The sequence below is a fragment of the Stenella coeruleoalba genome (genome assembly GCF_951394435.1).
Source record: "Stenella coeruleoalba genome assembly, chromosome: 7".
Lineage (NCBI taxonomy): Eukaryota > Metazoa > Chordata > Mammalia > Artiodactyla > Delphinidae > Stenella > Stenella coeruleoalba.
Window position 1 is genome coordinate 26564438 of NC_137153.1, and position 15922 is coordinate 26580359.

Sequence of the window (15922 nt, forward strand, 5' to 3'; positions counted from 1 at the left end):
GGGATCTGACCTCTGAAGCCTGAGCCTCAGCTCCCAGCCCCCACCTACTCCGGTGGGTGAACCCACAAGCCTCTCAGGCTGGTGAGTGCCGGTCGGCACCAATCCTCTGTGCTGGAATCTCTCTGCTTTGCCTTCTGCACCCCTATTGCTGTGCTCTCCTCTGTGGCTCCGAAGCTTCCCCTCCGCCACCCCCTATCTCCACCAGTGAAGGGGCTTCCTAGTGTGTGGAAACTTTTCCTCCTTCACAGCTCCCTCCCAGAAGTTCAGGTCCTGTCCCTATCCTTTTGTGTCTGTTTTTTCTTTTTGCTTTTACCCTAGCCAGGTACATGGGGAGTTTCTTGCCTTTTGGGAGTTCTGAGGTCTTCTGCCAGCATTCAGTAGGTGTTCTGTAGGAGCTGTTCCACATGTAGATGTACTTCTGATGTATTTGTGGGGAGGAAGGTGATCACATCTTACTCCTCCACTGTCTTGAAGGTCTCCACCCCATCACTTGTTATTGTCTGTCTTTTTCATATTAGCCTTCCAGTGGGTTTCTCATTGTGCTTTTGTTTTGCATTTCTCAGATAACTAATGATGTTGAACACCTTTTTGAGTTGCTGGTCATTTGTATATATTCTTTGGAGAAATGCCTATTCAGATCCTTTGCCCATTTTAAAAAATCAGGTTTTTTTTTCAAAATATCCTTGTTGGAATTAAATTTTTAAATGTCAGTTAGAATCAGTGCAAATAATAATTGTTTGTGTAGATACTCTTCTATTTTCATTATCTTTTCAAGAGTACTGAATTATTACAAAATAAAAACCTTTAATATTTAGAACATGTGCATATGAACCCATTCAGTTTCATTAGTAAAATGAGAATTATTTGCTTATTGTTTTTTAAGAATATTTGGAATGAATTCATTTATTTACATTTAAAATAAAATGGATTCACTCAGCTCACATTCCTCTGTAATCTCATTTATTCCTGACTCACCCAAGTTTATGTCTATGCTGCAGTCAAAAAATGAGCCAGTCCTTTTGGCAAACTATGCTTCCTGAAAATGAGCAGTCTAAGTGAATTCTAGTGGGTAATTCAATTATTATCACTTCATAATAGCAGTACCAATAAATATGTAATTGTTCTTTTCTTCTTTTACTTTGTACTTCCAGATAAAAGCAAAATACATCAGTTGGTTGGGAATATAATTAAATTTTCCTGAAGAAAAAAAGAAACAAACAAAGTTCAATATCAAATAATTCTAAAGCTTTACACTCCAACATTGTGTATAAAATTTCTAAGTATACTTTTGAGTTTATAAGATTACCTGAAATTTTTTTGTTGAGCAGTATTAAAATCAACTTTATTGAATTATAATTTACATACAATGAAAATCACTCATTTTAAGGGTATATACAGATGAATTTTGACAAATGTATGCACCTGTTACCCAGTTTTACAACCAAGATATAGAACATGTCTATCACCACAAAATAGTCCTCATTTCCCTTTCCAACCAACTCCCTCTCCCATGGAAATAGAACCAGTGTATATATATTTTGCCTTTTTTTTTATTGGTATAGTACTTTTGAGATTAATCTAGGTTGTTACATACATCAGAATCTCTGCTTTGGAAAAATGAGAGAGTGGAAAATTAGAATTCAGGATTATACCAGATCTTAGAAAAATCTGGCTCTGCAGTTACCAAACATGTGACATCTGAAATAAATGACTAGAATATAAACTGGAGCTTAGGTGTGCAATGTGGACTATTTAATCAGTGTCATTCTTGAGCACAGATCCTGAAGAACAAATTTAGACAGATCATCATACAGAGATTTCCTGAGTTTCTACTATATATTAAAATGAGAGGAAGAATAATGTGCAAAAACAAACAAACAAAAAAACATTCACACCCCTGTCTTCATGCATCTATAGACTAGTGGGTAACAGAGCTAACAAGTAAAAAAGAATTACACACACCAACAAATAAAAACTTGTGACTTATAGAGTGCTTCAGAGGGAACAAAGGATCCCACATCAATGATATCCAGGATGGAGCCAAGTCATGTAAAGGCTGAGGGAAGAGCCTTCTACATAGAGTGTATAACTGACAATGGAAAGACGCATCATTGGAAAGAGCCCAATTTTCTTAATGAATTGAAAAATGGCATCTGTGACACTAGCGGAGTGAAAGGGAGAGGAATAGTATGGGTAAATGGAAACAAAATCATACAGGTGTTTTAGCCCAAGGAAGGCATCTATATTGCATTCCATTTTTTTAAGAAAATTTTAATTTTTAAAAATGTTTAGCCATGCTGTGCAGCATGTGGGATCTTAGTTCCCTGACCAAGGATTGGAACCCACACCCCCTGCAGTGGAAGTACAAGTTTTAACCACTGGACTGCCAGGGAATTCCCTGTATTGCATTTTAATCAAATGATAAATCTTTGAAGGGGTCTTGTCAGGGAATAGAACAATCTTCTTTACATTTTAAATAATTTATCTGTTGTTCTTAGAAAACTTTATGGGGGATACAAAAGGAAGACTAGAGAGACAAGTTAACAGTCTATTGCAACTTCTAAGTGAGAAATAAGAGTGTCTTGGATCCTAAATAAGCTGGTGAATGTGGGAAGGTGCAGAAGGATTTGGAATTTGTTTTGGATTTTGGGAAAGATTGTCACAGCAGTGGTCGCTGTAAACCACTCTTGTGTCTACACTCTTGTGTAGTCCTTCTCACACTGACTCTGGACTTGTTTAGCTGACATGTTTTGACCAATAGGACATTAGCAAATGTGATGCAAGCAAAGACTTGAAAAGTGTCGGCACAATGGAGTTTGTCTTCTCCTGCTGCCCTTAGAACACAGTGTGAAAAAGCCTAGGCTGGCTCAATGGAGGATTAGGCCATGTGTAGCAGATACAAGCAGTCACAGCTAAGGCCTCCAGACCCACCAGCCACCAGCCAACCCACCAGCTAATGCTGCTACTTGAGTAAATTGAGACCAAGAGAAGAACCACATAGTTGTATGTAGCCCAAATTCTGACCCACAGAACAGTGAGCTAATAAATGTTTATTGTTTTAAGCTACTAAATTTTGTGGGTTTTTTAGTTACACAGTAATAGATAACTGATACAATTAACTGATGGAATGGATAATTTTGGGAAAAGAATAAACCAAATATGTTACGAAAGTTTCTACTTCAGCAACAGGGTTGATGGGTTTAACATCTGGGAGTAGGGGTTAGAACAGGACTCGGAGGAATCAAGGGTTTGAATTTAGATATGTTCATTTTCATAGAGTAGCCGTCTCCAGACATAAATTAAGGAATTGGCAAGATAAAGCTGGCAGAATAAAATCTGCAAAATAAGCAGCCTTTGTGTTTTTGTAAGCCAAGATATTTAGAAATATATTTTAGAAGAAAAATTTCACTCAGTTTTTTATGGGGTACCTATTAGTTTCTTGTGAACAGCAGTGCTTGTTTTGGAAAATCCTGAAAGGTCCAATCCCTTTACTTTATAAAGGATTACCAATGTTGGAGAAGTGAAGTAGCTTGTCTGAGGTCACAGAGCTAATTACTGGAGGTTCTGATGCACAAACCTGAGTCTCTTGACTTAATCATTGTCCATGATCCTTTCTTCATGGTACGGAGCGACATCAGTGAGAAAATGTAAATGATAAATACAACAAAGAAAGGATGCTCAACCTCAGTACACAATGGGAGTGGGGCTTGTGATACGACAAGATGGAAAATCTCATGTTTCATCTTACAGAGGCAGCTACTCCTCACTCCTAACCACTGTCACCAAGCTTGGAAGATCTTTTCTTTATTTTCTTTTATTTATAAGAAGCTAAAAATCTAGATTTTTATGACAAATGTCCTCATTTTTAAATGCAGGCAGAAAATTTACTGTAAAGAACAAAAACAAAACAAAACATGAAATGGAGTCAGTCTCTGGGATACCAGTTGTCAAGCTCTGGAGTGATTTACATCTAAGAGCATTTGGTTCCAGCAGTGATTGGAGATGCTGGACCATGGTGAAGATGGATCTGTTCCTGTGAGGACCCCTCCATGGGTCAGCATCAGTTCCTGCAGATGACACTGGATGATCTCAGCTACTTCTGCATCTTGAGGATACTCCATTTTCTAAAACCATTATCAATCACCCATTACATTTGGGGTCTATGTTCCTTGGAAATCCTAAATTGAAAAGATTTCCTTGAAGCCTAAATTGAAGACTTGAAGTTCTTAGACATTAATGGCTCCTCTAGAAGTAAATAAATTTCTTAATCCTAAAACAATGTATTATCTAACCAAAGTATGTGAACTAGGTATCCTCTAAGGCTCTAAACAAAACCAGTTATGCTCCAAATTTCTAAAATCTAGTTAACATATGTCCTTTAGAACTATGCCAAATTTTAAAGAAAAAACATTTATATTCTTGTGTCACTAGAACATTATTGATCACATTATAATGTCTCATGAATAAAGGTGAGATAAATTTTGAGTCTTTGATTTAGGACCTTATGTGTGTAAACCAAACACTTAGTGAGTGTTTACTGTGCAAGAGGCAATATAGTGTCAGAATAGTTGGATTCTACTTGTAAAATCCAATGCAGTATATTCAAAATAACTGGAATGATTATTTACATTATACTTTTTTTACTAACTCAGTTAAAAATATGTCTTCCTCATAGTAAAACGTTCTTCAGCAATTCCATAATGTTGACCCTGCATAATGTTGACTAGTGTCATCAGTGACAGCAAAGTGTTGGAGCATCTGCGTCACTAGGGGGATTGAAATTTTAAATGTGATTCATGAATGCTCTGTAACACCATAAAGCAGTCAGAAATAATGCAGTAACACAAATAAGATGAAAAACCATAATGTTAATGAAAAAGTATGAAACAATAAAATTAGTAGCAAAATGCAATATTTTGCACACTAAAGCACACACACTTTAAGTACTAAGGAAGTGTGTATGTGTGTAGGTGAGTTAGAAGAATCTACACTTTACAAGGTAATTAAAATTGAAGCGAATAGACTGGGAGTTGGGTGTGATAAGGAAAAAATAATAAAACAAAACCAAAGGAGAATCCTGCACAGGCCAATGGTGGTCCATATGCCATAACTGGGGTGTGTTCATCTCCATCTTGGCACCTAAGTCACTATGGAAACCTTGCAGTTTCATATTATGTAGATGGGATTTGGGAAGGGTCTGTTGGATTCTTGTACTGTTCCCTTCCTCTCAGCCAACTCCTCAGTCTTAGAGATTCTAAATGCCTTTTCCTGCAACTCGGGGAATTTGTCTCAGGACTTTGTTTCCTGGCTTCTGCTATGAGCCTTCTTGCTTGCCTGTGATTTGCCTGATTTCTCTTCCGTTGCCCCTTATATCACCCTAACCCCCATTATGGGATGTCTCAGGAAGACAGTCTGGCTAAACTTTGATCTGCAGCGCCCCCTCTGACACTGCCTCTGTTGTCTCCCATTTCCCAGAGTTCAGATATCAGCAGGTGTGCCAACTCCAGTCGGGCTGGCCTCCTGGAAATCACCTCAGCCTGACCTGTCCTAGGGCCCCAGCATCAGTCCTTACAACAAGGGGGGCCCTGGACACCTGCTCTTCAAGTCTGATGAGGAAGGCACTTGATAAGGGAATAGACTTAAACTCGTACCAGGCGTCAAGTAGTAATTTGCAATGAAGTGTTTTACCAAAGACCCTTTATTCTTGTCAGGCTAATGAAAATAATGAACAGGTGTGTGTTCTGGTTTAATTTAGTGCAGCTCTGCTGAGAAGTGGAGCAGGTGCTAGACTGCTTATCAATGGGCCAGGCCTGGCAAATATGTCAGATGTGAAAATGGGTTGGTCCTATGAGTTCTGAGAGACCCAAGTAAACAAAAGAGGGTGCCAGCCAGAGAGAACATATTTTAGAGGGGAGAAAACAATACCATTTAGAGCATGAGGCTATTGTAAAGTTCTGGGATGTCCTCAGAAACCAAGGAGATGAACAAGATACCAGGTTTGAGTAAGTGAACTCAAGTCACCCCAGTGGAATGAATAGTTTTTAGACAAAAGACCCGATAAAGTAAGAAGGGAAGTAGCCTTGTAGACTCAGAAGAAAAGCAGAAGGGAAGGGTGGTCCAGGCAGGAAGTAAGGATTGGTATCTAGAAGATGAAGCTACAGGGATCAAGGGCCTAGATAAGTAATATGAAGCTGGAGGTCAGGGTCAGAATCAGCAACAGACTCTGACAATTGCCAAGATAGCATGCAGGGAGCCGGGAGTCTCCTCCAGCCTGGTGCTACCCCACAAGTTCATGGGCAGGTCAAGTGGTGAAGGAGACTGGAGGAGAGGGGAAGAGCTAGACCAAGTAACTGATTGACATTCACAGTCATCCTTAGTGTTCTGAATCATGCACATAACCACAGCTACAAAGATATAACCAGGAACCAAGTCTGATTCTTTTAACCAGGTACTAGGGGTTTGAGAAAATCAGAATAAAAGCTCTGCCCTCTTCCTCCATAGTCGCATGTAATTGATTGGCAAGTTTTAGGGCTATGATCCCTCAGTGTCTCCCAAATCAAAGTTCTATTTCAAATCCACATAGTCTCTTTTATTTAAATTATTTACTTTGGGCATTCATCACTTTTACAAACATTTTTAAAGAATTTATAGTTTAAATATAAATAACACTAACATCTTATTTTCTCAGAGAAAAAACAAACTGCAGATGTCTAACATTTTTCTGTTGGCCCCGTCTAGAAATCATATTGGATAAAAGAGAGAACCTTTGGAAGCCATAAAACACAGAACAATTTTACTTGTTCACTTTTTCATGGGAGTGAGTCTGCAAGTGACATTTCAGTTCATCGGCTAGCAACACATTTTAGGATGTGCTCTTTTTCAGAATTTGAGAAGGTTAAAGCTAGAGCATGCCATCCATCTGTTTGTTATGTGTCTGCATTAAGCCAAATGCAATAAAGTTCATGTGATCAAAGAAAAACAGCAGAGCATTGACTCTGGCCATTGCAGGCCAGAGTTACTTAAACATTGAATGAGAGTTTTTCAAATGGAACAAAAATGTGCAGTTTTTTAAGCCTAGTAAAGTCAAGATAAAAAATAGATAGGATTTTATATATGAATGTGATTTTCATGACTCACCATCACTGGTACATATATTTTACATTATTTTTTTTGTAGAGGATGAGGTTTGTCTCCTGGTCTTTCCTTCAGAACCAATTTTCAGAGCTTAAGAAATGCTTCCTCATGTCGCTGGGTCTTTGCATGTGCTGTTCCCTCTTCCTGAAATGTCCCTTCCCTCCTCTCATTCATTAACTATTTAGCTTTCCTCATCCTTCCAAGAGCACTTCTAAAGTTTTCTCACCCTTGCCCTGGCAAGTGCCCCTGTTGGGCATTTTCTGAGCTCTAAGCCTTTATTTCAATTATCACAAAGTGTAAATAGAGATTTTATTTCATAATGATTTGTTGTCTCCGTCACTTGATCATAAGCTCCATTAGGAAAATGAGCAATTTTTGCTCATTATTATATTCTTCAAATCTGGTTCAGTAACAGTTTGCTAGAAGAATGAATGTGTGTAACGTGTATGTCTGCATGTGTGTAATCTGCACGTTTACATGTACATGTGTAATGTGCATGTCTGTGTGTGTGTGAGGTACATGCCTGCATGTGTGCAGTATGCACGTCTGTGTGTGTGTGTGTGTACGTGTGTGTGTATCCTTTCCAGAGTGATCTACAGGAGACTAGAACACTGCGGGAAGAACGCAAGGGCACATCCTTTGTAAGAACTCAAAGGGGGCCCAGCTCAGAGTGTCAGAGCCCTCCCTGGACTTTCCTTCTTGACTTGGACAGTTCAACCCTGGGATATTCTGGGAAGCACAGCTCTGGAACAGTTATAGGGTAGAAAGCTCAGACTGCAGGAGGATGCAGCTGGAGAATTAATGTGTCCAGTGAACTGTCATGGTATGAGGAAGAGGCACATTCTACGCCAAGACCAATGCCTGTATTAAGAGGTTTGGGGGCTTCCCTGGTGGCGCAGTGGTTGAGAGTCTGCCTGCCGATGCAGGGGACACGGGTTCGTGCCCCGAGCTGGGAAGATCCCACATGCCGCAGAGTGGCTGGGCCTGTGAGCCATGGCCGCTGAGCCTGCGTTTGTCCTTATGTGAAATCTTGAACTGGTCATGTTTATATCCAGTTTCAAGCTTTGTTCATTGCATCACAATTCCTCTTAGATATCCAACCCCACAGCATCAATGACATATGTTACAATCACTCATCTTTACTCTGGTGTTGCTTTTCAAGTGGAATTGAAGAATGAGATTGTAAAGTGCTGTAGCCACACTGGTCTGAGGAAGCAGTAGTCCTGGATTTCCTGGTTGCAAAATAAAGTAAAAAGATACCCAAGGGAGAGCTGAGAGTGAGCGAGAAAAACATCTACAAAGTGGGTGAATAGAGAAACTCATGGGAAATAAGCCTCCACTTCCCCAAAACCACAGGATGAATTTTATTTCGGAAGAGGAAAGGTGGAGGGTAAACCCTTGGTCATAGAAAGGTTATCAGGGAAGGGAGGGATGGAGAAGATGCCAGGGATTGTGACAAGATGGGGACACTATGAGACATTATTGTTAAGTAGACCAGGTCTTGGCCAGGAATGGGGTGAACTGGGGAGGCTTCAGAGGTTTCTGAGCATCAGCACAGGGGGATCAGATCTGTGATTCAGAACTACAACTCAGGCATCTGTGTGAAATATGAAAGGGAGTAGAACATTATGTGAGGGTGAGACCAGCTGAAATATCAGAACATCAGCCTACAAAAATAAATGCTGATTTTTTAAAAGAAAAAAAATCTACTTTTCTATACCCTATTTTTAAAATTTGACTATGTATCTTATTGAAAAAAGGGGGAAATGTTAACTTTATAGATATACCAGGAAGGGGGAAAGGGTGACTCATATTAAGAAATTACTTTACGTGACTGGGGTAAGTGGATATCCCATCCCTGACTGCATTGAACAGAACTAGATCACCAGGAAATGTGGAAATGATTTTCATTGTGTGTTCAGTGAATGTGTCTTTAGACTGCTAGAAAAGGAAAAAATAAATTAAAGAAAATCCATATGCATTGATCAGAATCTATTTTTTCTACCAGCCTCATCCTCATACTTGGCAGGCATAGAATTTATAAAGTTGTAAAACCAATTTTATGATCTGAGAGATCTTCCTGATAACAGCTCTGCCAGAATTAAATACTAGATCAGCAGCCTTCAAGGGTACTTATTGGATGAGGTCCTATGACAGATTATATGCAATTTATATTACATAAGATCCATAAATTTAGGAAACAGGTTAATTTTGTCCTGAAAGTGGATTAATTGGTTTAATATTTCCAAGATTAACTACAGTCTTCAGTGCATAACATAACTGATTCCATCTCATCCTTTCACTGATTTAAATATAGAGAAAACCAAGTAATCACAAAATGCCAATTCGTTTGATAGGTTTTTAAATTTATGGTGGCAGAGCTCTTGACACTTAGAGATTTTTATTTCTATTTGGTCTTTATTTTTAGATATATTTTTACCTGAAAATGTGATCTCTAAAGGGTAAAGTTGAGAAAATACTAAACAATGTTGCTCTTAAGTCCCAAAAGCATTTGTCCAGAGAAAATATAGAGAATCAGTATGAAGTGTCAGGAGGGCCTTCTGAGGAAGGACTGTAACTATTCCCTTTATAGAGATTAGGTGCATGTAACATCTCTAAATGACTCAGGTAGAGATTGGCACAACCAGACTTGAATTCAGGTCCATCTGACCATAAAGTCCATGTTTTTAACCACTGTACTATATTGTCTTTTTATGAAAACAAAGCAATGCAATATTTAGGCACTGTGTCTTTCCTTTATTTATTCAAAAGGCATTTATTTAGCCTACAGTATGAATTTTGTTGGATACCAGAAATGCAAAGATAAAAAAGCTAGTCTTTGTTCTAATGGATTTCATGTATACGTATTATGACATTAAAATAAAGATGAAACTATGTGTAAATATTTCTTTCAGGTATCTTTTTTTTTCAACATTTACTTGACAGCCAATGATATTAACACAAAAGATTTTTTAAAAGGGCAGGTGGGAGAAGTCAGATTTAGAATGAAAAAAGAAAGCAGATACTTCTTTAGACACATTTCTTACTACTTCCAAGTCTACATATAAAACTTTGAAATGGCTGTTTACTCAAAATTTTTAAACCATTAATGGTTTCTAAACTAACAATCAATTTTTCCCATTAAGAACAATATACTAGAAATTGGTTGATATTTCAATTCAGCTGTCAAAAACCTATCAAATTCATAATGTATGAAATGGTAAAAAATAAAGAGAACTTACAAACTAGTGCAAGTCTATAGTTATGGACTTCGTCAAATTTCAGACACTGAGCAGCTCCAGCTCCATCCCTCAGCACTCTCTCCTGCATGTTCTGGTTTCTTTTTCCAGATGTCCCTCCTGATAGAGAAGGGCCATGGCAGTTCCACTCAGCCATACACTGGACTAAACAAGGAAAAAAAGAGCATTGTTTTACTCAAGCATTAAACAAGCTCCAAGTCATTACTCTGATTGGACCTATTTAAGCTACATACCTGTTCATGATTAAATCACCAGGGCGATGGTGATGAAAATCAGCTTAAGCCTGTGTGGAATGGACTATGAAGTTGAGATTGGTGTCAATTCCACAAAATCTTTATAGATGTTGTGGACATGAAGAGCAAAGCCTACTATAAGTATAAACTGACAAAAAATAGAAAACAGAGTTACATCTTTAGAGAATCTCTAAACAAAACTCACAGATTATTGATTCTGAATAATTTCTTCTGTTTAATTCAGTGATTGATTTGGAAGACTTTGAGTATAACTTTAATGACCCTAAATGCTCGCAATGAAATAACATCTACTTATTAAACAATTTTCAAGTGTTTATGTATTATAAAGTGCTTATATACTTTAATATTGTATTTTCTAAAATTGTCTTTTGGAAAGAATCTTTAATTTTAAAAATCAAAACAAAGATAATTTGTAATATATTTCAATTCAACTTGTTATTTTGTGTGGAAAGCATTTTTTTAAAATTTAATTAATTAATTATTTTTGGCTGTGTTGGGTCTTCATTGCTGTACTTGGGCTTTCTCTAGTTGTGGCAAGCGGGGGCTACTCTTCATTGCGGTGCACAGGCTTCTCATGCGGTGGCTTTTCTTGTTGCGGAGCACAGGTCCTAGGTGCACGGACTTCAGTAGTTGTGGCTCACAGGCTCAGTAGTTGTGGCTCGTGGGCTCTAGAGAGCAGGCTCAGTTGTTGTTGTGCACAGGCTTAGTTGCAATGCGGCATGTGGGATCTTCCTGGGCCAGGGATTGAACCCATGTCCCCTGCATTGGCAGGCGGATTCTTAGCCACTGCACCACCAAGGAAGCCCCTGGAAAGTATTTTTAAAATTTAAATAAAAGAGTGTAACAACTATAGTCTGAATGTGTGTATCTTCTCAGTTGATTATTTCTAGGGAATTGATAATGATTCTCATGCATTTTGTGAATTCAAGCACAACCCTACAAGTCCTATCTTGGAGGAGATGTAAAGGTTTCAAAATTGAATGCACAATAAAGAATAAAATGATGGGGTCCATTCTTCCACCAGGAAATTCATTGATTTCCTATTAAAGTTAATTGCTAATGGATGGCAATGGAAGAGAAGATCCAATTTATTTTATTTATTTATAAATCATCCTTTTAGAATATAAAATTTTAGATAAGTATGCTAGCCCTTCATATTGGACACGAAAGTGTTTGAAAGACAACTTAAAAGTTGGAATCAAACCTTTACCTCATTTGCAAAATAGGATCAGAAACAACAAAAGTTTTCCTGAAATACTGACATCTTAACAAAAATAGTTTAATGGAAGTTTAGAAATGCTGAATTAAAACCATTTGGCACTTCATATATAACACATTTGATTTTTTGAAATTGAATTTTTTGTAAATGCTATTTTTTAAACTGAATGAGTTTAATCATATATTGATTAATAAATCTAGCAATAAATGAATGACAATAGAACCAAGGAAAGCTCACTAAGATACTTGATATCATCTTTTCTTAAAATTTTTACTAATTGATATACTTTCTTAGAGCTCTGATGACAAAGAAAAGTCCATGTCTAAGAAGTCAGGAGATTCAATGAAGATCAAGAGAGCTTTGCTGAGCAAAGTAAGGCAGTGATTAAATGATGCATTGGACTCATCAAGCAAGAATAGAGGTAAGAGATTTGCAAGCCATGTATAGTCTGAATGAGGACTCTGAATAACAGAGGGAGTCATTGACTCGCCCAAGGTAATGCAGGTCGAGATGAACAGTGATCCTCAATCTCAGTTCTCTGCTATGGCACCAAGTGAGAGTTAAATTTCAAGCTCCCATACATATCTCTCTGTCTCTTACCAGAGTCCCTTCTTAAAAATATTGTAAGCATTTTATTCACACTCTGATTCTCTGGTGCTTGAATTAAATACAAAGCATTTTTTATGGTGATATTTGATGACATAGGCTGGATATGGCCTCATTCCTTAATAATACCCTATAAATACCCCATAAATACTTACTGACTTTAATAGACTTCAGTGCACTTTGAAATACTTTAGAATGTATTCTGAAATTATATAATTGGAGCCATCCCGTCATATATTTTCCCAGCACAAAGTTGTTTGAAAGAGAAAGATGTTAAAATCAGAAAATGTTGCTGTCTTCTAATTCAACAGATTTAGTGAGCAACATTAGTCTAAGAAGCATTTTAATGGAGAGATGAGTTTTCTCTTTTCTCTTTTTTCATTCTCTCATTTCTTTTCAATAGCTTTACTTTCATATTGTTGAATATACGACCCCAGAAATATGCATAATTATATTTGGAGAAGTTTACTTTAGGAATGCTATCTCAAGTCACATTCTAAATCTTGAAATCATAATAATGTCTCTTGCAATGTGGCATATGTATTTGGTAAGTGAGAAGATTTCACAATTTTTTTTATTTGAAAGGACACACAGGACTCCATTGAGCATACTCATGTACATTTTTAATTTAAAGCAAAAGAATACAGGGCACCAAGAGAAAAATAGGTTAGGAAAGCACTGAGGGTTGAAACATGTCCAGGCACAAGCTCCTCAGGGTTCTTATTTGCACACAGACATGTTTGTCTCTGATTGAACCACCAAATCTGTGCAACAGATCTTGGATTTGAGAAAGTTCAAGCAGAATCTCCAGTGAGATTTTTTATGTTCATCTGGTCACATAGTCAAACTGGTTGTTTACACAGCTATGCCAGATGAAAACTGTATTTAGCATACTGTAATTTAAAACATTGGAAACATTGAGAATTAGAGTGTTTTGTTTTTTTTTTTGTAAAAACTTAGCAAGAGTATTTTGAATAGTTCCTGCCTTCTTCTTTCCAGTTCAGGATGATCAGCCAGTTCCTGATGTCCAGCGATGGCTAGAGGAACTGGAAGTAATACTGAGGAGAAGACAACATCTGGGTATGTTCCTCTATTGAAAAAATCACATTGCAGCACTATTTACAGTAGCCAAGACATGGAAGCAACCTAAGTGTCCATTGGCAGATGAATGGATAAAGAAGGTGTGGTATACACACACACACACACACACACACACACACACACACACAATGGACTATTACTCAGCCATAAAAAAGAATGAAACATTGCCATTTGCAGCAACATGGATGGACCTAGAGATTGTCATACTAAGTGAAGTGCCAGACAGAGAAAGACAAATATCATATGATTTATATGTGGAATCTAAAAAAAATGAGACAAATGAACTTAAATGCAAAACAGAAATAGACCCACAGACATAGAAAACAAACTTATGGTTACCAAAGTAGAAAGTGGGTGGAGAGGGATAAAGTAGGAGTTTGGGATTAACATATATATACTACAATATATAAAGTAGATAACCATCAAGGACCTACTGTATAGCACAGGGAACTATACTCCATATTTTGTACTAACCTATAAAGGAAAAGAATCTAAAAATATATATATATATACATATGTATATATACACACACACACATATGTATCACTGAATCACTTTGCTGTATACCTGAGACTAACACAACCTTGTAACTTAACAATACTTCAATAAAAAACAAAATTAAATTAAAAAATACTATAAAAAACCCACACATGTAATTTTAAACCTATTACATCAGGTAGAGAAACTAAATCCACCAACTTAAATTGAAAATATTCCTAAGAGACAGCAAGGCGCATATTGCACTTTAAAATATATTGCACAAGTACAATTTAGGGGGAAACAAAGGTAAAGCAATATCTGAATGGGAATTTAGTGTGGAAGTCTAAGAAATTTTTAAAAGTCATTATAATCTATTTTTATGTTTTTCAGTTACACAGCAGTTTGTCATGATGTCTGCATTGCTTTACATTAGTAAAATTTGTTTATTCTTTCACTCCTGATTTAATCTGGGAATTCTGCAATGCTTGATGTTTAAATGTATAGTACATGAACAAGCATGTGGAGGGGCACAGCACTTCCCTGGGAGGAAAAGTCCTATGTAGCCCTTTGCCATTTGTTATGTGAAGGAATCTGTAAGCTGTGGAATACATTGGGATTCGTTGGAGTCTTAACCACTTTGTGTTATCTTGCAGCAGTGATACAGTTTCTGTTTCCCATTACATGAATTGTCATGCCTCTTTGGGGAAAGTAGCTTTTTCTTTTGGCTTAACTTTTTTGGATATTATAAAGGTATTTAATTTATTACACATTTAATAAGTACGTAGTTAAATATTTTTCTCTGCTCTGATTAACAATATTAAAAATGTGTGGCCAGAGTTCCTATCAAAAGAGATGCTGGAATAAAGGAATGTTATAAACATTCTAACATGACTCCCCCCCACAAATTCTAAATGATAGAGATCATGAAATTCCCATTTTCTGGTTATACAGGTCTAAGAAAGCACCATTTCCACACATTGTCATTTAGCCTTTGCTTACTTTGAAAGGGCCAGTGCTCAGGGAAAAAAAATAACATCACAAATAAAATTCTTATCCCTCCCAAACAATAAAATGAGAACAGTTGCTAACTGTAAAATTGTTTTCACTCTCATTTAGCCACTCCCCCTATTAGAGTGTGGCCTTTGCCCACGCTGCCTTTCCCCATGTGCCTCCTGAGCTGAACAAGCCCAGGGCAGGTTGGATACCAGTAAGTGTTTATATAATGAATAAATGAGTCAAGTGTACTCTCTCCCATGATGAATTTTTTTTAATAGATTCAACATTTTAAAGTTTAATGAAGAATGGTTTAATAAAGATAGGCAAGGGTACAAAGGTTGTGTGACATCCTCAAAGCAATTGGGACCCCTAGTGGTTGGGGGGGATAGCTTATTGACATCCCAGTGTTAATGGGGTACCAAAGTTGGTACAGTCTGGCCTCCCTGCACAGGGGCAGCTCTCCTGATCCTGATAAGTCATGTGTATGACTCCAGATCTAGGCTCTTCAGAGCTCTCGCAGGATGCATTTTTGATCACCCAGACTGAAAGTCATTCCTCCCAATTCTGCATTTCCGGAGCCTCTGGTTTGCACATGGCCAGTGGTATTTGAAGGAAAAACAGTGAGTGTTTCTCTATATTTTGAACTCCTTTAGGGAATAGCTCTGTCTTCACATCTCCTGCATCCATCACTGGCAAACAGTCACTGGAGAAAATTTTGTAAGATGTTAATGCTACTGCCCATTAAAAATACAGAACCCTGTATAGAAAATAGTCAGAAAATTACCCTGATGATTGTTCAAATATGAGGCACAGGAATTTAGGAATTCACAAAATACAGAGAGTACTGCAGGCTGAGATAGTCATGATGTAG

General features: G+C 37.4%; 1 long non-coding RNA gene across 1 annotated transcript in view; it reads left to right on the top strand.

Annotated features, from left to right (window-relative positions):
- Positions 1-13602, top strand: part of LOC307189223 — a 55195-nt gene extending 41593 nt beyond the window's left edge. The window contains exons 3-4 of the long non-coding RNA XR_013829125.1: positions 12162-12288; positions 13473-13602. This is a non-coding gene — a long non-coding RNA (uncharacterized lncRNA). The remainder of the gene's footprint in view (positions 1-12161; positions 12289-13472) is intronic.
- The last annotated feature ends 2320 nt before the right edge of the window (positions 13603-15922 follow it).